At 37.1% G+C, this 22,612-nt stretch overlaps 2 long non-coding RNA genes across 3 annotated transcripts in view; both read right to left on the reverse strand.

Moving 5' to 3' along the window:
• Positions 1-14,199, reverse strand: part of LOC116872384 — a 51,319-nt gene extending 37,120 nt beyond the window's left edge. Inside the window, exons 1-3 of the long non-coding RNA XR_004383631.1 lie at positions 14,147-14,199; positions 10,533-10,665; positions 8,375-8,442 (exon numbers count right to left, since the gene is read on the reverse strand). This is a non-coding gene — a long non-coding RNA (uncharacterized LOC116872384). The remainder of the gene's footprint in view (positions 1-8,374; positions 8,443-10,532; positions 10,666-14,146) is intronic.
• A 24-nt stretch (positions 14,200-14,223) lies between these two features.
• LOC116872391 lies at positions 14,224-21,015 on the reverse strand. 2 transcript variants are annotated; one of them, XR_004383632.1, is made up of 3 exons: positions 20,942-21,015; positions 17,302-17,397; positions 14,224-14,261 (listed from the first exon to the last, which is right to left on the reverse strand). It is a non-coding gene; the product is annotated as an uncharacterized LOC116872391 (long non-coding RNA). The 2 variants fall into 2 exon arrangements; XR_004383633.1 differs by lacking the exon at positions 14,224-14,261 and adding an exon at positions 15,733-15,900.
• Between the last annotated feature and the right edge of the window lie 1,597 nt (positions 21,016-22,612).

A 22,612-nucleotide genomic window follows, 5' to 3' on the forward strand; every position in this document is an offset into this window, starting at 1 on the left:
TCACTAATGCTAGTAAGTAATAAAACGGTACACTTTCTCTAGACATATAAACATTATTATGTTTATATCAGCATAATTATGAACTTTTTGGTACCATTATAGCTGGGTTTTCATCATGCTATCATTAGCTTTTTGATAGCACAAAGACCCAATTTTCAATGGATGTTGTTAGGACATTTTTCTTTTCTAACAAGACAGCATTGTCTTGATAGGAAAAAATATCCTTTTAGATGTACATTTGCATGAGAAATCATGCACTAAGATACTTAATTTGTGTCCTTCTGAATACAGCCTTCTAATGTAGAGCTCTAGTTTGGGAAAAATATGGCAGTGTGATGACTTTTCATTACAAAACAAATATAGTCTCAGCACCTTGCTGGCCTACTGTAAATATATGATTTTTAATAAAAGAAGAATAAACATTTAAACATTTCTTTGCCAAAATATATTAGTTATGACCTGCAATATGCCTGTAGTCCTAAATTTCTTCTACATATAAGGTGTCCACTGTGCCAGATTGTATGATGACTTCACAATATGGGCAAATGTTCACCAGAAACCAGAAGGTAGTTTCTAATAAAGTCAGCTATTACATAATACAAAAAGCTATTACATAGTAATTCATTTCAACAGTTTCAGAATAGAAAATGATTGAAAAAAATGAATAAGCCAAATACATTAGGCTCTCTGGATTTTTTTGTTACTGTTTAAGCAACACTCACAAGGTATTTTATTATCACAGGATCTTAGCCCTGGAAAGAATATCAATGATCTCACAGTTCAGCTTTTCCTTTTTCTTCCCATTTGCAGATGAATGAACTCTGAGAGAATGACTAAAATATGTTTTTTCCTAATTAAAAGACTTCTATGAATATGTGGTTCTAAAAATATCATTTCGCTTTTGAAATTTGTTTTTAAAGGTAATTTGTACAGAGAGTTTGCAATTTCTGGGCAAGTACGGACCTCACCCTCTCCCTACGCACATACCCACATGAACATAAAATGATTAAACAGTCATCTACCTGAGTTTATATTCATAAAGAATGTTCATTTGTTTTTGAGCAAGTATTATGAAAAGTTTCTGGTTAGTGAAGATTCTATTTCTAGTGACTCAGGTTAATAATTAAGACACCTACATCATAGTCACAGCTCAGGCAGAGACACAGGAAACTGCCTCTGCCTATCATCTCTGAACATAAAACGACAGAGGCTCTTTTCCCATTAGTAGTGTGTGGGAGCCACGTTACCTGCTTGGGTCTTAGGTGATCCACTCAGAAAACTGCCAGCTAGGAACTGGAACTTCCATGGCTAAGAAGCAGTAGAACATCAATAGCTCTCAGAGGTGAGCGAGGAGAAGAAAAGATGTATGTTATGTGGGAGGGCAGGGCCCAAGACAATAGGTTTAAACAAACTGAGAGACCATGGAGGTCAGGGAAAAAGAGACGGGATAAGGACAGGTTTGTCTACCACTGTAAGAGGTGGTCACCAGGGGGACCCCAGAGTCCAAACAAAAGTTGAGGGGATGAGTGAAGTCGAATAGTGAACACATCTCAGAAACACACATGCACATTCACGTGCATGCACAGAAAGACTCAGTGTAGTTGGAATATATCACTTGAACCTGATGTAAGATTATCCTTGTGTGTTGAGTGAGTGCTTGGCTGGCTTATGGATGGACCATTTCGTTTGGGACTGTACAACTACTTCCTTCCATGGTGAAGGAACAGAGCTAGAGTTAGATATTCAAGCAAAAAACATTAGAGGTTATAAGGGAGAAGATGAGCAGAACACAGTTGATCCAACGATGGGGCTAGGGAGGAGGAGATCTAGAATAGATTTATTTTAGAGAAATTCTCTTAACTATATTTGATGGAGAGTTTTATCCACTTCGGTATTAAAAACTCATAATAGATCCCACTCTAAATAATTTGTTTTATATGCTTATGGTAATTGTATAATGGATGGTGTATGCCTATCTCTTGGTATACTTGGCTAGATCATTTATAATGAATATTTTTATTATCTTCATGAAGCTTATGAGGTTCTATATTATATAGTATATCTTATATATAATATTATATATATTATATACAATTGTCCTGTATTATTATAGAAATGCCCTCGACTGACAGAGTGGGATCAAGCAAATAGCAATTTTGTGTAATGAAAACTTATCAACGATGATCTTTTTCTAAAAGTGATACTTTGCTGTACATGCAGACTAAAATGTTATTCAGGTTGATCAATTTAGATCAATAATCTTTCTAAGCAAGTGAACTCAGCATTAAAGGCCTAACAAAAACACTACCAAGTAGAATCAACTGTTAGAAGTCCTGTGCTTGTTTCAGCAGCACATACGCTAAAATGAGAAGTCCTGTAAGATACTTCCCTTCTGTCCTACAAATCTATTTCTTGGGTCATTCCATGTAAAGGCAATGATGCATAATGCTTAATATCATGGGTTCTAAATATGTTCTAACCAAATCCTGCTTCCACCCCTCATTACTTGAATGAGTTACTTAACCTCTCCAAGCCTAGTGAAATAAAGGTAATAATAACAGTTGCCTCATCTAGGTACACTGCTTAGCCCAGTGGACAACACATACCAAATGCTCATTAAACATCATTATTATTGTGCTACTAACATGACCTTTCTGTGGTTTCTCCTATGCCTCTTTATTTATATCTCTGGATTCTCAATCTTGAATTTACTTTGGTGACCTGATTTAGTTCTTACGTTGTTGAAATTATGTCTTTTTATTTTATCTTCTCTGTAAGAAAATGATATCTTGCCAAACCCACCTTGACAACCCAACCTTGATACCTTGGTACTCTTTGACCCATATTACCTTCTGACTTCAATTAATTCTGCTGTACTAAGCAAGTAGAAGAGGTCCAAGTCCTTCTGGTTCACACTATTGGCTGGTAGATGAATGTTTTATTAGCTTCTCCATAATTTATATAATAATAACAACATTTACTATATTCTGCCACAGACCTGGCAGGGAAGCTCCAGATAAAAGGTCTCAGTGGAGATATTTTTGACACAGCTGTGCCATCAGTTATGATTAGCTCACCCTGAAGAATAATCCCAAAATAGGTCATCAATTGTCACTAAATTCCTTGGTCAGGGATTATAGCCCCAACCCAGCATGCCACCTAGCAAATGTCTATACTTGGAAGCAGAAGACAAAAAAAAAAAAAAAAAAAGAAGAAGAAGAAGAAAAATGCAATGTTAAAGACCAAAAAAAAAAAAAAAAAGAGAGAGAGAGAGAGAATGTAATGAACCCATGCAAATCTATCACTGCTACTGGGAAAGATTTCTCAAAATGATTGCCACAACAATAGCAACCATTTATCTCTGTCTCCTAACCATCCTTTTGTTTGTAGTTTTAGCCACCATTTGTATATCTTGGATATGTAGACATTACTTTGTAAGAATTCTGCACAATGAGTAGTCAGATAAGCATTCACAGAGGTTTTGTAAAACCATTTTGTTTTATGAATCTCAAAAACTTTCTGCTCCAAAGCAGCATGGAATGTGGAGATATAAAAGACAACGTCTAGTATGCTTGCTTCCTAGGACTTTAATGCTCTACAGCTGTTGTCAGAGTTTGTACTCTGTGTCACAGGGTGGGTTCTCCAGACTTTGAGATTGAGACTTGTTTTGAGTAGAGGGTGTTTATTAGAGGTCAATACCTATGGAAGGGAATAGAGGGAAGTAGGGTTGGATGATGGGCCAAATTGAACTATAATAAAAGCCCAAGAAGCTTTGGTCAACTGCTAGAATATATGTCCCAATAAGCTGGCAAACCTGGACTTTATACTTCTGCCTTCATCAGTGTGGTTGGATATGGACCATCCCAGGAAAGGTGAAGCTTGGCCTTGACAGGGGGAGGCTGTGTAAAGACAACATTCCTGGCAGCTGGGCAGCAACTCTTCTTGCAAATACAAGCAGTGAATGTCCTGGTCTGCCACTACCTGCTTTCAGACAACCGATCACTTGTATTTTGAACGGGGCACTTTGCATAACAGTCTGAATTCAGTTGTTTCTCTCTTTTCACCCTTCCCCCTTTATACCACTACCACTCCTCCTCCCTTTTCCACCTAGCACACACTTCCAGGGGAGCTAGAGGGCAGGCCCTGTGCTAGTCATCTTGCATAATTCCTTTATTCAGATAAGAGAGGATCCTATTAAGTTCAAGGTCATACTTTCAGTACAAAGATAGAGCCTAAACCCAGCTGATCCAAGATCTGTCTGTAAATCCCATATATGAGCCACTGAACTAACTATGTTGCCTCCACATGAAGTCACTCAGACCACATCCATGAAGGTCAGGGTTTTAATCTGGCATGTTTATATGTGGACACAATACTTTTCAAGTCAGTCTGTCAAAAGACATGCTCTGTTTCCTCATTTTACTTTTCACTTCCTTGGTGAGTCAGCAGAAATTTCTATATACATTGCTACATTTATAAAAAATAAATGACAGTTATCAGAAGTATATTGCTGGTAAAAAAAAAAAAAGGAAAAGGAAAAGAGAAAAGAAATTTTGGAGTGTGTGCGGTATTTTGCTCATAAAGGATGGCAGACATTTCTTGATACCTCAGATAAATTTGCCAGTCTTAAGGACTCTGATGACTATACTAAAAGTCTGAAATCTCTCATATCACTTTTTTGACTGTGTATTCCTGGAGAGCAGTATTCAAAATCTATTATTTCTGTGAATTGAAATTTTCCTATGGAGATGCACTAAATAACCCCCACACACATACTTTTTTTTTTTTTTTTCAGTCAGATCTTCCTTTTGCAGATAGATATCTTCAGCTTCTCTTTTAGCTGGGAGGACCAGAAGACTATAGCCAAGTTTTATAAACACCTGTCAGCCAGCCTTTTGTCAGAATTAAACTTCTATGGCAGGATCACAGATATGTTCATCTGCAGTGTGCCTGTGCCTCAGGAGACACTCGAGCTAAAGCTATGGAAGAACTGGTCTAAGTTTTCCATAATTAAACGTCCAGCCATGTCCCCCCAACCCATTTGATTGTAGTAGAAAATAGAAAAACCAAGTAAGTTTGGGGCCTTTTCTTCCATTTATATACAAAACGATTTGGAGAGCAGAAGGCATAGAGAACATTTATAGCAACTAAGGTCTGTTTTGTTAAGGAATTATCATAACTCGTTCAATTTTAGAACTCTCTGACACATCTTTTGGCAGAGGGACACACACACACACACAAACATAAACATGTAGAATGATCTAATTGTCATTTCCCAAAGTTAGGTCTGTTCTTTTGTACTAATGCTTCACAAGATGGGCCTGGAACCATTGAGCTACTGCGAGCCAGAAGATCCTGAGACTAGTCACTCACTCATTTTATAATTTACAGTATAGAGTGACATGCAAATAGATAAAAAGGCTTTGCCATTTTCTTGGTGGTGAGGAACTTTCACATCAGTATAGTGAAGAATTCATCAGCTTCCTGTTATCTTCATTGTTTCATATCACTGTCATTAAGCCACCTATTAGTCAAGTTCTCTTCAGCATAAATATAACACCTTAATCCATCCAATTTTAATCCCCATAAAAGATTATTTCATAGAATATCGTTGAGTAGTGTAATCCCTCTCTGTTTTTTCCACACTCATGGGCATTTCTAGCATATAAGACAAACGTTCTTACTACAGTTATATTAAGATATTGAATAGGAGACACTACATTAAACTTCTATAAAATTTTTTCCTTTGTGTTGCATCTCTGATCTGAGATTCCCTTCTGTCAACCACGCGACACAGAATTTGACTGAACGTGCTGGCTACGCTCCTCTCTGTTGCTCACATTGGAGCTATAGTCATTAGTGTTCTCTCTTTCTTCCCTTTCTTCACAGGATGTCCTGATTCTTGGAGAGTCACACAGATAGCTGTCCAATGCAGAAGAATAGAGTTCTCTGCCACTGTAACCAGTCCTCTTCATGCTGGAATTGTAATATACTCGAGCTCTTGGTTTCTGAGAATCCATCAATTATCCACTGTTGGAACAGACCCCAAATCACTTAGGTGGATTAAAACTGTAGATGTGTAGGCTCCACTCCCCTCCTCCCACCCAACCATATTGAGTTAGAATCTCTAGAGATGGAGTCTGGGAATCTGCTTTGTAACAAAGACCTGAGTGACCCTTAGGCATATGAAAATTTGAGAACCATTGAATCATCAGAGGATAGTTAACCTATTTTCAGTCTATGGCTCAATATCAAAGAATTCTTGATAATGTAAGGACCCTGGGGACATCTGGTCACAATGGCTCTGTCAGTAGCTGTTTTGAAGCATTCCTCCACTCTTATCATTTAAAAGTGAAAGATAAAATATAAAAAGAAAACACCCTAACACAAAGCCTGGTTCAAAAACAAACCAAACATTTCCTTGGACTAGAAAAATTGGAAAATGTGGCTGAATATAAATGACTTTTGGGCTCCTGAGCCAGAAGCTGGTAGTGGGGGTAGGGGCTCAGTTCCTCTGTTCCAGCTCAACTGCCTGAAGCAAGGGGATGCCTAGGGCCCTGAGCTCATGAAAGAAGCTAAAATTCAGAGTATCTGAATTATGGTTTTATGCAAATTATGGGCTTAGGGAAGCAGAAGGATGAAGAACTGTCCTGTGATCAGAACTAAGCCAAGAGAAAGAAAAACCCAAAATGAAATCAAACCAAACCAGCCAACCAAAAAAACAAAACAAAAAAACCTGCAACTCATAATGACCCTAAAAACCCATATCTAAAACAATTGAAAAAATTACATTTAAAGGAGGACAACACCATCCACAGTTAACAGAATCATTAATTTAAACAACATCTTCATTTCAGAAAAACAATGTCAAGTGCCGATGACTGAAAAATGAAAATAAATGTAATATGTGAAAAATGCTAGTTTCAAGGGCCCAGAGAGGTAAACAATCTCCCTCTCCCATTCCCTCTCTCCACCCCCACTCCTCAGTGTCCTGTGTTCTCCAAGGTCTTCAGTGACTGCTCAGAATTTACCTCCTGTAATAACAGCCCTGTATCATAATTCCGTTAACTCACCTCAACAGAATTCAGAGATAATAACAAAGACTCAAAGGGAGAGCACTATTTCGTTTTTAGAAATAGGGTCACTGAGATGAAATTAATGCTGGAAGCTAAAGCTTAATTCTAAATCTAAAGTAAAGCAACAACAAAAAGTTCTCCTTGTTCATTGACTAGTCATTAGGCTCATTTATCTCTCTTCTCTAAGACTGAGCGTGCATCTCGGATGATACTGCAGTATATAGAGCCCAAAAGTGTTTGGTCCGTCCTTTGTCTGCAGATGCGGAATGAAGGGTGTTCTGAGCTTTCTCACTGCCAGAGGCCACGTTTTGCATAATGTGCCGCCTCTTTTGTAAGTAGAAACAATACAGGAGTTTTTTGACTTCCCTGGTGTCAACAGTCAACTAAGTAGGGTCCAATAGCAAATCGCGTTTGAAAGTGATTGCAGAGCAGGTGACCAGGAGATAAACCAGCTGAGATGACTCAGCCATTCAGAAGGCAGCGACATGAATTATCTACCTATAAGTGATGTCTTTTCATGTGAGACATAATAACATCATCCCAGAAAATGGTTTTCATGACCTCTTACTTGTAGGATATCCAGGTATTATCAGCATGAAGGCATTGACAAAAAGATAGATATGGTGGCTCAGGCTTGATTTTCACATTAAACATGATAAAGACATGTAACACATGATGGGATGTCTAATAAAATATTTTAGAGTTACCTAATTTTTCATGAAAGGTAGTAACAAAAAATATTTTAAAAAAATTAAAGGCTCGGTCAGTTTTGATCTCAATCTCAGATCCCACCACAAAATCTTCAGCTCTGTGATAGTTTTTTGGGGAGTACTTATGTTGTGCATATATATATATATATATATGCACAACATATACATATATATATATATATGGCATATATCACATTGTTCTCAAGTTTAAGAAGCTTGTAGGTAAATACTTTATCATGTTTCATCCTCTGAGTCAAATGGGAAGGATAAAAAGATTGTAGGCAACTAAAGATGTCCAAGAACAGGTTGTAGAAAGAAATTAATAATCCTTTCCTGCTTTCCTTCTACTCTTCCTTGTTCTTCCTTTGCTTCCTTCCCTCTTTTCTTTCTATAATTGAAAAATTCATTTGAATCTTCAAATTTTTACTCTATACTAACTAAATGTGTGCCAAGAATATAAAAACAGAAAGGGACAATCCAATTTTATATGGTTTGCTTTCAAGAGGATTATACAAAGCACTATTTGAACACAGGAGATGCACTAGATTCTGCGTGGAATAATAATGAAAGTTGAGCAAAAGAAATTACCTGAGACCTGGAAGATTAGTATAAGTTTGCCATGCAGAGAAGTAGGGGTAGATAAAGCAGAAGGTGGTCTGTAAAGGAGACAGAGGCAGGAGAAAGCACACATTTTCAAGCAATTATAAGGAAGTCAGTTTTGTTCCTTAGTAAAATAATACCATCTTGGTTAATTTTATGTGTCATTTGGCTAGGTTAAAATTCCCAGGTGTTTGGTCAGACTCTAGTCTATATGCTGCTATGAAGGTGTGTGGATGTGATTATCTTTCATAATGTGGGTGGGTCTTATCCAATCTGTTGAAGGCCTTAAGACCAAAACAGGTTTCTTAGAGAAAACAATGCTGGAATTCTTCCTCAAGATTATAACATAACAATGCTGCCTATATTTCTGCCCTATAATCCAGCATGCTGGTCTGCCCTGCAAATTTCAGACTTGAAACAATTGTTTAAAATCTATTTTCCTCTCTTTCTTCCTTTCTTCCTTTCCTCCCCTCCCACCCTTCCTCCTTCCTCCTTCTCTCCCGCCTTCACTCCTATTGGCCTTTTTCTCTGAAAACTCTTTACTGATACAAATACTAATACATTGTGAGTATTGGTTGTGCTATGCCCATATCCATGGCTTATTTGATTAACTTCTCATTATAGCCATTTAAGTGAGGTAAAGACAAAGAGAAACTGAGACTTATTTAAAGAAAAACAAAAACAAAAAAACTTGCCTATGACAGCTAGTGATAGAGCTGTGATTTCAACTGTTTTGTGTAACTCTACCTTCACTTATAATTACTATACTGCTTCTTTAGAATCTAAGCTGTGGAGGGTCACCAGGGTGGCACAGTTGGTTAAGCGTCTGACTCCTGGTTTTGTCTCAGGTCATGATCTTAAGGCCATGATCTCAGGGTGGTGGGATCCAACCCCGCATCAGGCTCTGTGCTGAGCTCACGGTCTGCTAAATTTTCTCTCACACTCTCCTTCTGCCCCTCCCTGCCTCTCTCTCTCTTTCTCTCTCTCTCTCTCACACACCCCTCTCTCTCTCTCTCAAATAAATAAATCTTTAAAAAAAAAAAAAGAATCTAAGTTGCGAAGAACTAATACATAATATTCAAAAGGGGGACGATATGCTCAGTATGATAAAGATCATCTTCCTACAAGATGAAAGATTGGAGACCAAAGAAATTGTTTAAAAATCATGAGTTAGTCTTTCTGACAAAACTTTCCAAAGCACTGAAGGTCCCATTTGACAGCTCTCAGTCATTTGATTGCCACATAGCTTCTCTTTAGCATATTCAGTATGCTTCTCTTTTCTAAAATCGTTTGACCTGATTGTTGATTGACTCTAAAGCCACTGTCTTTCTCCTCAATACCTTTATATTGCAAAAATGATTTCGGAAAAAGAAAGACATTCTTTTTTTTTTTTTTTTAAGATTTTATTTATTTATTTGACAGACAGAGATCACAAGTAGGCAGAGAGGCAGGCAGAGAGAGGTGCGGGGGGGGGGGGGGGGGGGGGGGGGGGGGGGGGGGGTGCGGGGCGCGGGAAGCAGGCTCCCTGCTGAGCAGAGAGCCTGATGCAGGGCTCTATCCCAGGACTCTGGGATCATGACTGGAGCAGAAGGCAGAGGCTTTAACCCATTGAACCTCCCAGGTGCCCCAGAAGAAAGCCATTCTTGAGAGATCAAAATGACTATATGGGATTGGCCATGCACAGGAGTGCGTGTATATGTTTTCAGTGAGTATTAACATTAACAAGTAAATAATAACGCTTATAGCAAGGTGTTCAGTTCTGCTAATGCAGCCACAGACTCTGCCCTCCACAGGTTATAATCTAGTAAAACATGTTCAAAAGTAATTACAAGTACAGGAAGTGTCTAACGATAATTGGCTATAGTAGTCTATTATTAAAAAGAGACCACCACATCTTCTGTAGTTAAAAATTAATAAATCAAGAAGATATTTTCAGTATAACTAAGATTTAAACTTTTTTTTCTCCTGTGATTTTGGTGACTTTAACCCAGAGTAGTTATTTCTTTTGCCTATTTCATTGCTTCCCAGACAACAGGAAAGGCTTTGACACTTCACAGCATTCAATTCTTTAGATTCCCATCTCCGGTGATCTGTTCTTCTACTTCTTCATTTTCCCTTCTTCCTTCTTCTTCTCAACTCATCTTACTTTGGCTGTCACTGCCAGATTCTTCTTCCCACTCCTCTGTTGCATGGATAGGGAGACGATGTTACATAGAGTCAGAGGATGTGTTCTAGAGTCCCAGCACCACCACTTACTTCCATTACGACCTTGACACAGCCTATAAGAGATTCATGATGGTCAGTTCTTGATATATATATTTAAGAGCTCAATTAATATTCATTCTTTTAAAATCTTTTGGTGGTTTCCCTTTGCACACTGGATACATTTTCAAGTGACTTAGTATTTTAGTATTTAGTGTGAAAAGGAATGACTTAAGCAGTTTGGTCCTAACCTACTGACTTTAGTCAGCTCAGGCTATTACAACAGAGTACCACAGAGTGGATAGTTTATAAATAACAGAAATTTATGTCTCATGGTTCTCAAGGTATAAAGAGCAAGATGAAGGCACAGATGGTTTTGGTGTCTACTGAGAATCTGCTTCCTCATTGATGGATGGCCTCTTTCACTGTGTTCTCATGGTAAAAAGGAGAAAGGAGTTCCCTATGATTTCTCCTATAAGGGCACTAATTCCATTCATGAGAGCTCCACCCTTATTACTTAATCACTTTCCAACCCTTCACCTCCAAATACTATCACATTGGGGATTAGGTTTCAACAGATGAATTTTGAGGGGAAATAAACAGTCTAGAGGACTACACTTCTAGTCATTGCCCTGGGCCACTTTGATTAAGGACCTTCTGTTAAATGAAGACCAGTCCATTTATTGTCCTAATAGGAAATCATTTTTCCCCATCAACTTTGGTTCTTTATCAAATAAACAGAGGTCCAAAGTTCATGCAACTTGGGAGATCTTTAAGAAGGATCAGAAGGAGGGAGGGGGAAAATTATGAATACAACAGAGAGTACAGGTTTGGGGAGGGACCCATGCACCTTAAAGTTCATTTGCTTCCTACTCAATCTTCCTCTGCCCATTGCACCTTTTGATCAGATATATCCTTTCCCTTTTCTCTGCTTATTAAATATAATCTACTGTCAACTGAAATAGTACCTCATCTCTGAAGACTGCCAAGTGTTTCACGCCCACTGCAGTATTTTTCCTCCTCTGAATTCTTCTAGCACTTATTATCTGCGCTCTTAACTTAGACTGCATTGCATACTGACTTATACAGTTACTTACGTTGATATGTGTATGTGAATTTACAAGATGTCTAATTTGATTACTGATTCCCTGGGAATTGGTTCTGTTCCAACCCCCACCCCACCCCAACTTAGTGTTTTGTGTAGCTAGGTGCTCACTATTTGTTTGTTGATTCATGTCAAAGATATTTCCAAGATTTTTTTTTTTTTTTAGTGAAAAGAGTACAAATTGTTTTTGTTTTATTTAAATATAATTTGCTTCAATTATAATTCCAAAGGCACCAAACCCACCCAATTAAGATTAAATAAAGTTCTTTTTATTTACATGTCATATAAAATGTATTAAGTAAACTAAATTGGTATATACAATAGATTTCTTCTAAAAATTAACACTGAGGAGAATTATGGGGCATCTGCCTTTCATTTTTTGTTACATTTCAGTACGTTTATATGAGGATAATTTTCTCGAATTTTTTACTAAACAATCAACTCAATGCATTTTATAGTGATTTTTCCTAAAGAAGTCTACTTTGAAAATAGTGTTAGCCATTTGAAAGAGGGTGTATTTCTAAATGAAGTGTCATTAAAAGCAGCAAGAAGGAGAGCATTTATGTACCATGTCTTAAACCATCCTTCCTTCATTTGTACTGCTGTGGAAGTATATTTCTTAAGCCCTTGATGTGACCATATCAGCAAAATATAATAAATTAACATGAGTAATCCTCGACTTTTATTATACTGTATCTTTTCACATGAAAAGCATATAAGTAGGCATGAAATACCATGAATTTTCTACCCCTAACTGCATTATATAAAGAGCTGTCGTAGGCATATGAAGTGCTTTTAATCTGAATGAACTTCATTAGCTCTGGATTTAGTTGTGCATTCAGGGTACAAGTTGAAAGGCCTACCTGTTTGCTCAGGCTTTTCTTAGAGTTTGCCTGAGCAACGCAGAAGGAATATAGTCAGATGGGACAGAGGTAGTTAAAGAAATAATTAGAAGAAGAAGAAGCCCTTTTGAACACTGGCAGGAATCTGTTTAACACAAGAGGCATTTCCTCTAGAACTGATTCAGGAATTGTCTTCTGGGAGCTTCTAGTCAGACCTTCAGGAGAGTCTCTATTACCTTTGGACCATGAGGGACCCAAGGCCAGGGGCAATGTGTGGGAGCATGTGAGGTCCAGGAGAGATGGGAAAGGCATGCCCAGCACAAGAAGAACCAAGGACAGGTCTTAAGGGCCTGCTCGGGGCAAGGCATGACCCTAGCCATTGTACACATCTTGTTTAAGCCTCACAACAACCCGGTGAGGTGGACACGGTCACTTTCCTCATTCTAAAGATGTCCTCTGAAGGTCAGAGAGGTGAACTGACTTGCCCAGGACTATAGCATTAGGTGCAGGCAGAGTGGAGATGCGAAGCCAGACAGTCTGGCTCCGGAGGTGCTCTGTAGCCTCTCTGGATGCAGAGTACCCAGGACAAATAAGCGATGAAAAAGACAAGAACTCTATGTTAAAGAAGTTTACATTTGATTGAGGGATGGCTGTTAATCTAAAAGCAGAATAATGCATTCCTACTAATATACTACGTAAGCACTGTTACAAGTAAAGGGAAATTAAAGATAAAAGATATACAAAGATAAAGACACTGTCCACATGGAAGACAACAACTCTGCTCACCCACATATGGCCCTGAGGCCTCCAGTAGCTGCAGAGTGCTGCCAGACCAAGCACAGTCATGTGAGATGTGCATACATAGGAGGGTGGGGGGGAGACACACGGTCGGGGGCAATTACCGTTTTTTAAAAATTCCTAATCTGACAGTGAGTCGTTCATGTAAAAAAATAATTATGTTACAGATCAGAATAAGTCCTGGGAGATGGGAATTGAAGCCCAGAGCAACAGGAGTGTTACTAATGCTGATAGTCAGAAAGGGCATCCTGGAGGAGGTGATGATGTTTAGACATGGAGTTGGCAGCATCTCATTCTCTATTAATGGGAGGAAGAGGAGGAGCACCGGGCAGAGTAAGAGCAGAAGCAAAGTGAAGGAGATGGCTAGTCCAGCATGTACTCCGTGCTTCTGTAAGGCCCTGTGTAACGGCTGTCAGAACAGCACCGTGCAAGTGGGGGGCAAGTGTGAAAAGGTAAGTAAGGGGTGGGAGATCAAAATCACGCCAGGCTGCGAAGGCATTATAATGTCTCTCCAATGCCTTGAGTCTTTTATTGGAAACTATGGGGCTTATCTGGGGTTCTCCCGTCAGGAGGCTGCTTGCTCAGAGAAGTGCTGTGGAAAGACTCCTGGTAAGGAGTAACAGGAAAGGCAGAAGGCCAGAGATAAAGTGAACCAGCTCACACGTTAACATACTGATTTAAATGAGAAGCAGTGATGGCTTGAATTCAATAAAAGATGGGGGGGTAATATAGAGTATGGAATAGAAAGTTAAATAGCCTGGTGGTTCTTTTCCACTTTAAAAGCACACAGGAAATAAACACAGAGAATCTCACCTTCTGTAGCAGCCCAGCTGAACTAGGGGAAATGTTCTCCCATTATACTTAATTGACAGTTTGTTCACTCGGCCCAGTGCAGCATTAGGTGTCCTTCTCACGAAAATCTCACCAACTAATAAAATAAATTGTGATAGATGAAGAAATCACACCATTCCTTTTCAAATTCTATGTCAAAGAACAGGTCAGAGTCAAACACACTCTGGTAGGTCAATGTTGGTATTTCTTGTGCATTTAAATACTTCTCTGTTATTTGCAGAAATGTGATGTCCTTAAATAAAATAATGATCTTATTAACCGACTCTTATTAGGACATATACAAACTCCAACAGTTTTTGGTGATGATTAACTGAGGTTTACATAATATATGTAACGGTCTCTGACATATAGTAAGTGCTAGAAAACTATAAGTATTATCATCATTATTTTTATTTGCAGCAGTAAGGTTAGTGTCCCTGGGTTAGGATGTTTAGTCTGATTTAATGCTGTTCCTATGATCAGCTACAGATGTTTGCAAGGTGGCTAGCCAGGGTTGTAGATGCAGTACAGTGTTGATCAGTGGCGCTAACTAGAATCCACTGAGATTCTCCAGCATCTACCATCAGTGACTTAACCACCTTCACAATACAGAAACCCAGAAGCTTGTTTAACAAGTTTATTTTCACAGGTGAACATTTGCAAATATGAATACGACTTTAATTAGAAAAAACAACACGATGAGGATACTCAGCACTGTGATCCACAATAAAAGCAAATCCCGCTGTCTTCAAGCCAGTGGGTGTTATCCTTGCATAAGAACCCTAGGATCATGGCCTTAATTAGCTAATTATTTAGAAATTAGAAAGGAATCACTTAACAAGGAACACACACCCCATGATACAAGTGACATGAGTGGTGAGTAAATTTACTTTCAAGAATTAATAAAGAGTGTCAATGAACTACATATGGTATTCATGTGTAATTAAAAACAAATTACAGTGTAGAGAAACATGAAACATGCTAGTAAATTAATCTCCTCAATTAAACAAAAAAAATCTCCCAAAATTTTGATAGAAAACATATGTATTTTCTGCGTGAAATATGGAAATGATTTCCCTCCGTCTGACTTAATGTTTGTTTAAAAGAATCAACAAGATCGCAGCCATATATCGGGAATATTTCACTGACACGTGAGCAAGAAGACCTTGAACAACAACAGCAGAAAACAAGCCCCTCCTCATTTGCTTTGGCAGCGTTCCCCCCAGCCCCCACTAATTAAACACGGTATAGTGGAACAAGTAAAAGTAATCTACCGTGAATAGTACTCCCCTTTTTTTTTTTTTTAGTTTTCTATACAATAATAAATACAACATTCCAGATGTATAACAGGAAGCAGAATCACTTAGATTTATGAGGTACTTCCCCCCTCCATTTCCTTGCAAAAGGGAGAATCCTGGACCTGGTGGGTTGTGTTCTCCTGGAAAGTAATCCCAGTTTATGCTCTGTGAAACTCAAGGTAAACCTCACTTAGCAATGAAATACTACAAACCTCACTGTTGAAGAATAGTGGGACTCTAACCAAGTAATAAGGGTAACACTCCAGGGAAAATGTAATAGATCCCCAAATTCTCTATGTTATACTCAGTGGAATTTATTTGAACCTCATCTTACTAATTTTGACATCATCTGTGTTGTCCTGCATTTATCTGTTTGATGGCTAAGCTGTTTGCTAATTTCATAACCTTTATCACTCTTCTCTTCCAAAATAAGCAACCCTATAAGGATACAAAAAGGAAAAACATAAAAATAAGAGGAAGTTGATAGGAGGGCAGGAAAAATCAGAATAAATAATAGAAGGTAGAGCCAAGTATAAAATTAATGCACAAGTATAAAATTAATTCCTCACATGATTTATTAGAAATTGGCTATGCATTTGCCTCTGGGCTTCCTAAGAATCAACCCAAAGACAGAAATATGGTCAGTTACTCAACACACAATTCAAAAATGAATTTTTTCACATGCAGAAAAATGAAGGTTTTCACATGCAGAAAGAACACATGTAGGATAGTTAACAATGTGCCAAGGTATAAAAGAAGCCAATTAATGTGTACCATGTGCGCCCAACATCTTTATAATAAATCTAAAGACAGGTTCTCCCAGACTTTTTAAAAAATCTTTCAGTATGGCCTGCTGTCCTAAACCTACATACCAGTCAAAATAATCTCGTTTAGCTTTCCATGACTTGGATTATTCCAAGGACATCATTTGGATTTGGGAAGGGCTAAAAATGTTTTAATTAGTAGTTCTTGAAGTGTGGTCCCCAGACCAGCAACATTAGCATCACCTGGGAACTTACTAGAAACACAAATGTTTAGGTTCCACCTCAGACCTTCTGCATAAGAAATTCTGGGAGTGAGGCCCAGCAATTAATCAATTAAATTGCACATTGGAGAAAGATAACAAGGTGAATTTATAGTTGAAAAAGGCAAATAAAACATGTTTATACAACATATACCTTTTAGTGTTTCTGGAATATATACTGTGAAACGAATGACTTGGTCAAAGGAAACTGAATGAGCAGAGGAAAGAATTTATGAATTTAGAGGGTGTTTCAGAAAAAGAGTTGTTATTTTAGGAAATCTTAAGTACTTAGTAGAGAAGGTGAGGAATGGAGTGATAAAAAGACTGTGAGGGGGGATAGGTTAGGTGACTCATAACAAAACTATGTGATCCTGAGTGTAGTTGGTTTTGCTTTTGCATGAAACAAAAATACGCAACACCAACAGCTGTATTTTAAAAGATTGCATCTGCTCAACCATAGCAGAGTCAGTCATGACTTCAATATTGTGAGAAATGCTTCATGAAATTGGGTGTGTTGATTTGTAGTTCTAAATGTTCAAAGGGAGAAAACCAGCCACGGTAGTTCAGAAATATTCCATTGCTTGGTCAATTGCATTACTGTCATTATCATAATTATTATTATAAATATATAATATAATTATATATATAATTATATTGTTATTATCATAATTACATATTATAATCATATATGTATATTCATATATTATACACACACACACACACACACACACACATTGGATTTAAAATACAAAATTCAAACGTAAGTGCCATGGGCTGAATTATATTCCCCCAAATTCATATATTGAAGCTCTTACCCCCAAATATTATGAGTTTTGGAAATAAGGCCTTTGGGAGGTAACTAGGTTTAGATGAGGTCTTGAGGCTGGGGCCTTCACGAGGTGCTTAGTGCCCTAATGAAAAGAGAAACAAAGCTCACCCTTTCACCCTCTCTTTCTCCCTCCTCTCCTTCCCACTTTCTTTCTCTACCTCCCTGCCTACCTTTCTCCCTTTCTCATTCTTCCTCCCTTCCTGCTTTCCTTCCTCCCTCATCTGCCACCAGGTGAGGACACAGCAAGAAAGCAGGCATCTACAAGTCAGGAAGAGAGCTTTTAACAGAAACCAACCATGCTGGCACCTTGATCTTGGACTTCTAGCCTCTGAAACTAGAAGGTAATAACTGTCTGTTTAAGCCAAGTAGTCTTTTGAATTTTGTTATGGCAGCTCTAGCTAAGATAATAAGTTTGAAACAATTTGATTTTAGTCTTTTAAAATTTAGGAGGAATTTTTAGTCCTTTAGAGATTTGTGATGTAATCTTCTAATTACTAATCTCTGATAATTGAAGTGGTTATTGGAGGCTTTGTTTCAGACAGTAAGGCACACCAGATACTCTGCCAGGTCTTCTTGCCATTGTGGTAAAACTGGACCTTGCATAAAATACATCTGACTCGTGGTCAGATTTGGCCCATGGCTGTAGGTGGCCAGTCCATTCTCTAGAACATTGAAAACTAATGATCACGTAGTATTTTGTAAAACTCAATAGCAACCAAATCTAAATAACACATTTTGTTGTGATGAAACTATTTTTAAAAGGATTTGGTAAACACAAAATTCAATGTAGCGATTACCTCCAGGGGAGGAAAAGGAATGGGAAAATATGAACAGATGAAACACCTTCAGTAACATTCTAGTTCTTAGATTATGTCGTAGAATCGTGAGGATCTTTTCTTACTGTGCTTCCTAAGTCACATAGATGTTTCATATGTTCTTTTTATATTTCATATTTTACATAATTAAAAATATCACTGCACCCCTAAATGATTTAGTTTTCTAGAAGCGCCTCTGCTTAGTAGTTAGGTCACTGGTTCTCCATGACATCATGTTTCTCACCACCAAAGGACCAGTTGTGAAGCCTTTCAGGGGAAATACATGAATAAATTAATTTAGACAGACTTACATAGGCAATTATGAATCTCTTTAACATGTATAAATATTGTATATATACATATCACCATAAAAATTTTAAAATTTGGCATACGGGATAAAGTAATCTGTTTCCTGAAGTTTAAAACAGTTCATAAGATCATGTTTATATGAATCAGAGACAAAGGCTCAATGGCTCTATTGTATAGCAGGGATAGTTATAACGTCTGTCAACCGTATGTATATATTTTCTAAATATACACATTACGCAAAGAAATTATAAAACCTCAAAACTATAGTTCACCTAAAATAAATATGGCATTGTATACAGGGTGTTGGCCTGGTGCTAAGTAATTATGGGAAATAACCTGAATGTGATCCTTAAGTTATACAGGCTTATATCAGGTTTCTGCAAAAATCATATAAAATTCCTCTTTCTAAGGGTCTGCAGGGGAAACACAGAATATTAATTTCATGGAGTTCCATTCCAGTATTTCTGTAAGAATTATATGTCTGGATAAGGCAGTTACTACATACTGCACTAATATAGTTGAAAACATTCCATGAATTGAATAAGAATATTTCCATCCAAAAAGTGCCAAATAACAGGTCACCTCAAGTGAATGGAGAAAGGTATAATTATGGGTGCATTTAATACCTGTAATGAACTCAACTTTGAAAGCTTTCCATTGTTTATATGTCATATACTGGTTATAAATAAAATTTTAAAAGGTATAGCACAAAGAGAACATTAAAACTTCAAAGATTATATATATATACATATATACTGTATTTGTTATGTTGCGATGACATACTATATTATTCAGCTATATGAGATCTTGACTGCCAAGCAAAATATATTTGTCCAATCTCAAACTATGGATTTTTATTTTCTCTTCTGCTCAAATCATTTGGATTTAAGCTAGCATTTATAACTATCAGAGCCTGATGGATGATTAGAAAAAGACTTAAAAAAAATGTTCACATACTGTAAGTTAAAATATGAGATTTTGAAAGAAAAAAAATCACCACTTTATAATAAATTAAGGTGATAAAAAGAATGTCCATTAAGATTTCATGGAAAAAGTGAAGTAATATTACTTTATGTTATTCAGATAAACTTAACATATTTCATGAGCAATGTTTTAACTTCTAAAAAAATTGTAAAAGTAAACTTTTGGGTAGTGTTGTAGATCCCCAAAGACAAATTTTTTAACATTTAAGTGCCAATGATATTTAAGAATTGGGATGAATAGCATGGTAGGTGTCTTTCAAGTTATGATAACAACCTGTGTAATAGACTCTGAATTTTCAGCCATTTTCTTGGATTTGCTCATTATTGATTATGTTGGACATTGCTAAAAATATTAAAGTAAATGGACTTTTTATGTATTTATTCACTCACCAAAAAGCAAGATTTAGCAATTACACAGTAAGTGTTTAGAATGTATTGGTCACAGAGGTGAAAGATAAATAAAAAATCTGGAGAATCATATAGTGTGTTAAAAGAATACGTTTTTAAAACTTAATTGTCTTTCACTGTAGTAAACGCAAAACTCTTGAGTTCTGTTAAGTATGCTTTCATATTGAAATATCATTTTGCTTCCTTAATAGCCAGGTTTCATTTTCCCCATCTCTTCCTACAAGACAATCAAAATGACATTTTGTGTTTTGTACCTTGACTGGTTTATGTTGCTTTTTTTCATGGATATGTTTGTAGTATATATTATTTCTAACCATCTAAGATAAAAAATATTTAGAAAATTGACACATGCTCAGTGAAGAGGATTGATAAATAGTGAACTACACAGATATCACTAGATATCCTCTAGATTTCCAACATAAATAAATGATTCCTGCTAATATGTTGGCATATCTGCTTCCAGACACAGATTCAGATACAAGTATGGGTCTGGGTATAGGGATTATAATTCTATATAATATATATAATAGAGTGTGAACCACAGTGTGGTCCACAGAACAGCAGCCTTAGCATAACCTGGGAACTTGTCAGAGAGGTAGAAGCTCATGACCCACTGCATACTTACTGAATCAGAACCTGTATTTTAACAACATTTCTCTGATTTTCGTACCGATTAAAATTTGAGAAACACCCCCCTAGATGACTTGGGAACCTGCAGATACACCAATTAGAGTAGGGCAATCAGGGCCAACTTACTCGTTAGAATAGACAGTGTCTAGAACCCACAGTAATTTACAGGGTCTGTGAAATTGTTAAAAATAAAAATTAACAAAAATGGTTAAGAATAAAAATTTAAAGAAAATTAAGAATTTAAAAATAAACTTTTAAGTAGAAGAAAATATTTTAACACATGATCTTAATATATTCAGCTTTATACAAGCGCAACTGTAAAATATAATTTTTCATACAATCTTTTTAATGGAGGAAGGCACCCAGGAAGACAAAATTTCCTAGGGCCCACAAAAGTCATAATGCAGCCTTGTGATGATATTTTTCATCTTTCTAATTAAGTATTTAGAATAATTAGGGTAACTAATTATTGGTAACTCACCAAAATAAATGTATATGCAAATTCAAAAATCTTAGAAGAACTAGGAATGGTACACTTCTAAACCAGAAGGAGCCTTAGAAATCAGAGGATAAAGTCCAATTATGAAGATAAAAGAAAATATGTATTTATCTGATGACAGATGACACTGATGATAATTTTCCTTGTTGTGTTTCATTTTAGCCTTGTTATTTTTAAGCTGGGACCTGATGTGTAAAAATTTAGTAATATCTATGACCAGTGGGGTAATATTTTTGATAGTGAAAGCTGAGGGTGTACAGGCAATTTTCTCTGCTCTTCCTTTTTATATTTCAGATAAACTGTATAGAACAGAGTTTGTTTATTCATCTAAGTTCACTTCACTTTCAAGTCCCCAGACTTAAAATTTTGACACTGAACAGGGGAAATTTCTTTAACATCCATTAGCAAGCAGTTGAACATGTTTGGACGGCAGCCTCCTACCCAAGTACCCTTTACATTATATGAGATAGCACTTTCGTTGCCAAACGTACGTTTTAGAAATCAAATAAATTTTAGCGTAAAGCTGGTTAATGAAACTAGCAAATTTAGACTTGTTTAAACGTCAGTATAATATTAAGTACCATATGCTGCATGCCAAGCAGTTAAAATTGTTTTTGGAAGGATATGAAATTAATTGTTAAAAAGAGAATTTAGTGACTTAAAGTACTTCACAATCAGTGTTATCATTTAATGCATCTTTTGGCAATTATTAAACCCTTGGGAACAGCATGAATATCCTTATCAAGTCTGGAAAGACACTAATGGGGAGGAGAATGGAGTGATGCTTGCATTTACATGTGGGCCTGAGCCCAGAGAAAAGTGAAGGGGGGAAAAATAAAACCATAAAAACACCCTCAGGCTCAGTGCCCTGGGCAGATACATTGTGCAGCCACCAGAATTTCCAATCACACCATTTCCTGCATTAATCCAGTGTTTTATTCCTTTTCTTCCTTTTGTATTTTTGGATGCTTGTCGGTTTTAAGGATAGACAGACATTTTTAAATCTCCGTGCATCATTTACTTCGTAGATTATTTACTCAAATCCATGATTAATAAGAAAGTCATATGAAGGCCAAAAATGTGTTGGAGAGTTTGGGTTGGTTGAATTTATAAGTTCTTAATGACAAGAATAGAGGAAAGCAAGTATTAAGCACTTACTGCTAGGCATTGTTCTAAGCATTTTATTATTTTATTTGATCCTCAAAGGATCTTATAAGAGATTTACTAGTTTTGTCTCCACTTTACAGATGAGGAGACTGAGGCAAGGTGAAGTTCAGTAACCATTTGTTTGGGTTTTTTTTAAGATTTTATTTATTTGTCAGAGAGAGAGAGCACAAGCAGGCAGAGTGGCAGGCAGAAGCATAGAGAGAAGCAAGCTCCCTGCTGAGCGAGGAGCCCCACGTGGGACTTGATCTCAGGACCCTGGGATCATGACCTGAGCCAAAGGCAGCGGCTTAACCAACTGAGCCACCCGGGCATCCCAGTAACCATTTCAGTTTTAACTTGATGGGAAACCATCTCAAATACCTACTTTCCTGGCTTGGGAAATGCAGCTGTTGGATATAATTGTGCTTTTATGTCTCGGTATCGAAAATACCTCAGTTATCATGTAACAGAAACACGAATTGTACGGAGAGTATCCGCAGGCAAAGG

The sequence above is a fragment of the Lontra canadensis genome, unplaced genomic scaffold (assembly GCF_010015895.1).
Source record: "Lontra canadensis isolate GAN:19392208 unplaced genomic scaffold, GSC_riverotter_1.0 scaffold2, whole genome shotgun sequence".
NCBI lineage: Eukaryota > Metazoa > Chordata > Mammalia > Carnivora > Mustelidae > Lontra > Lontra canadensis.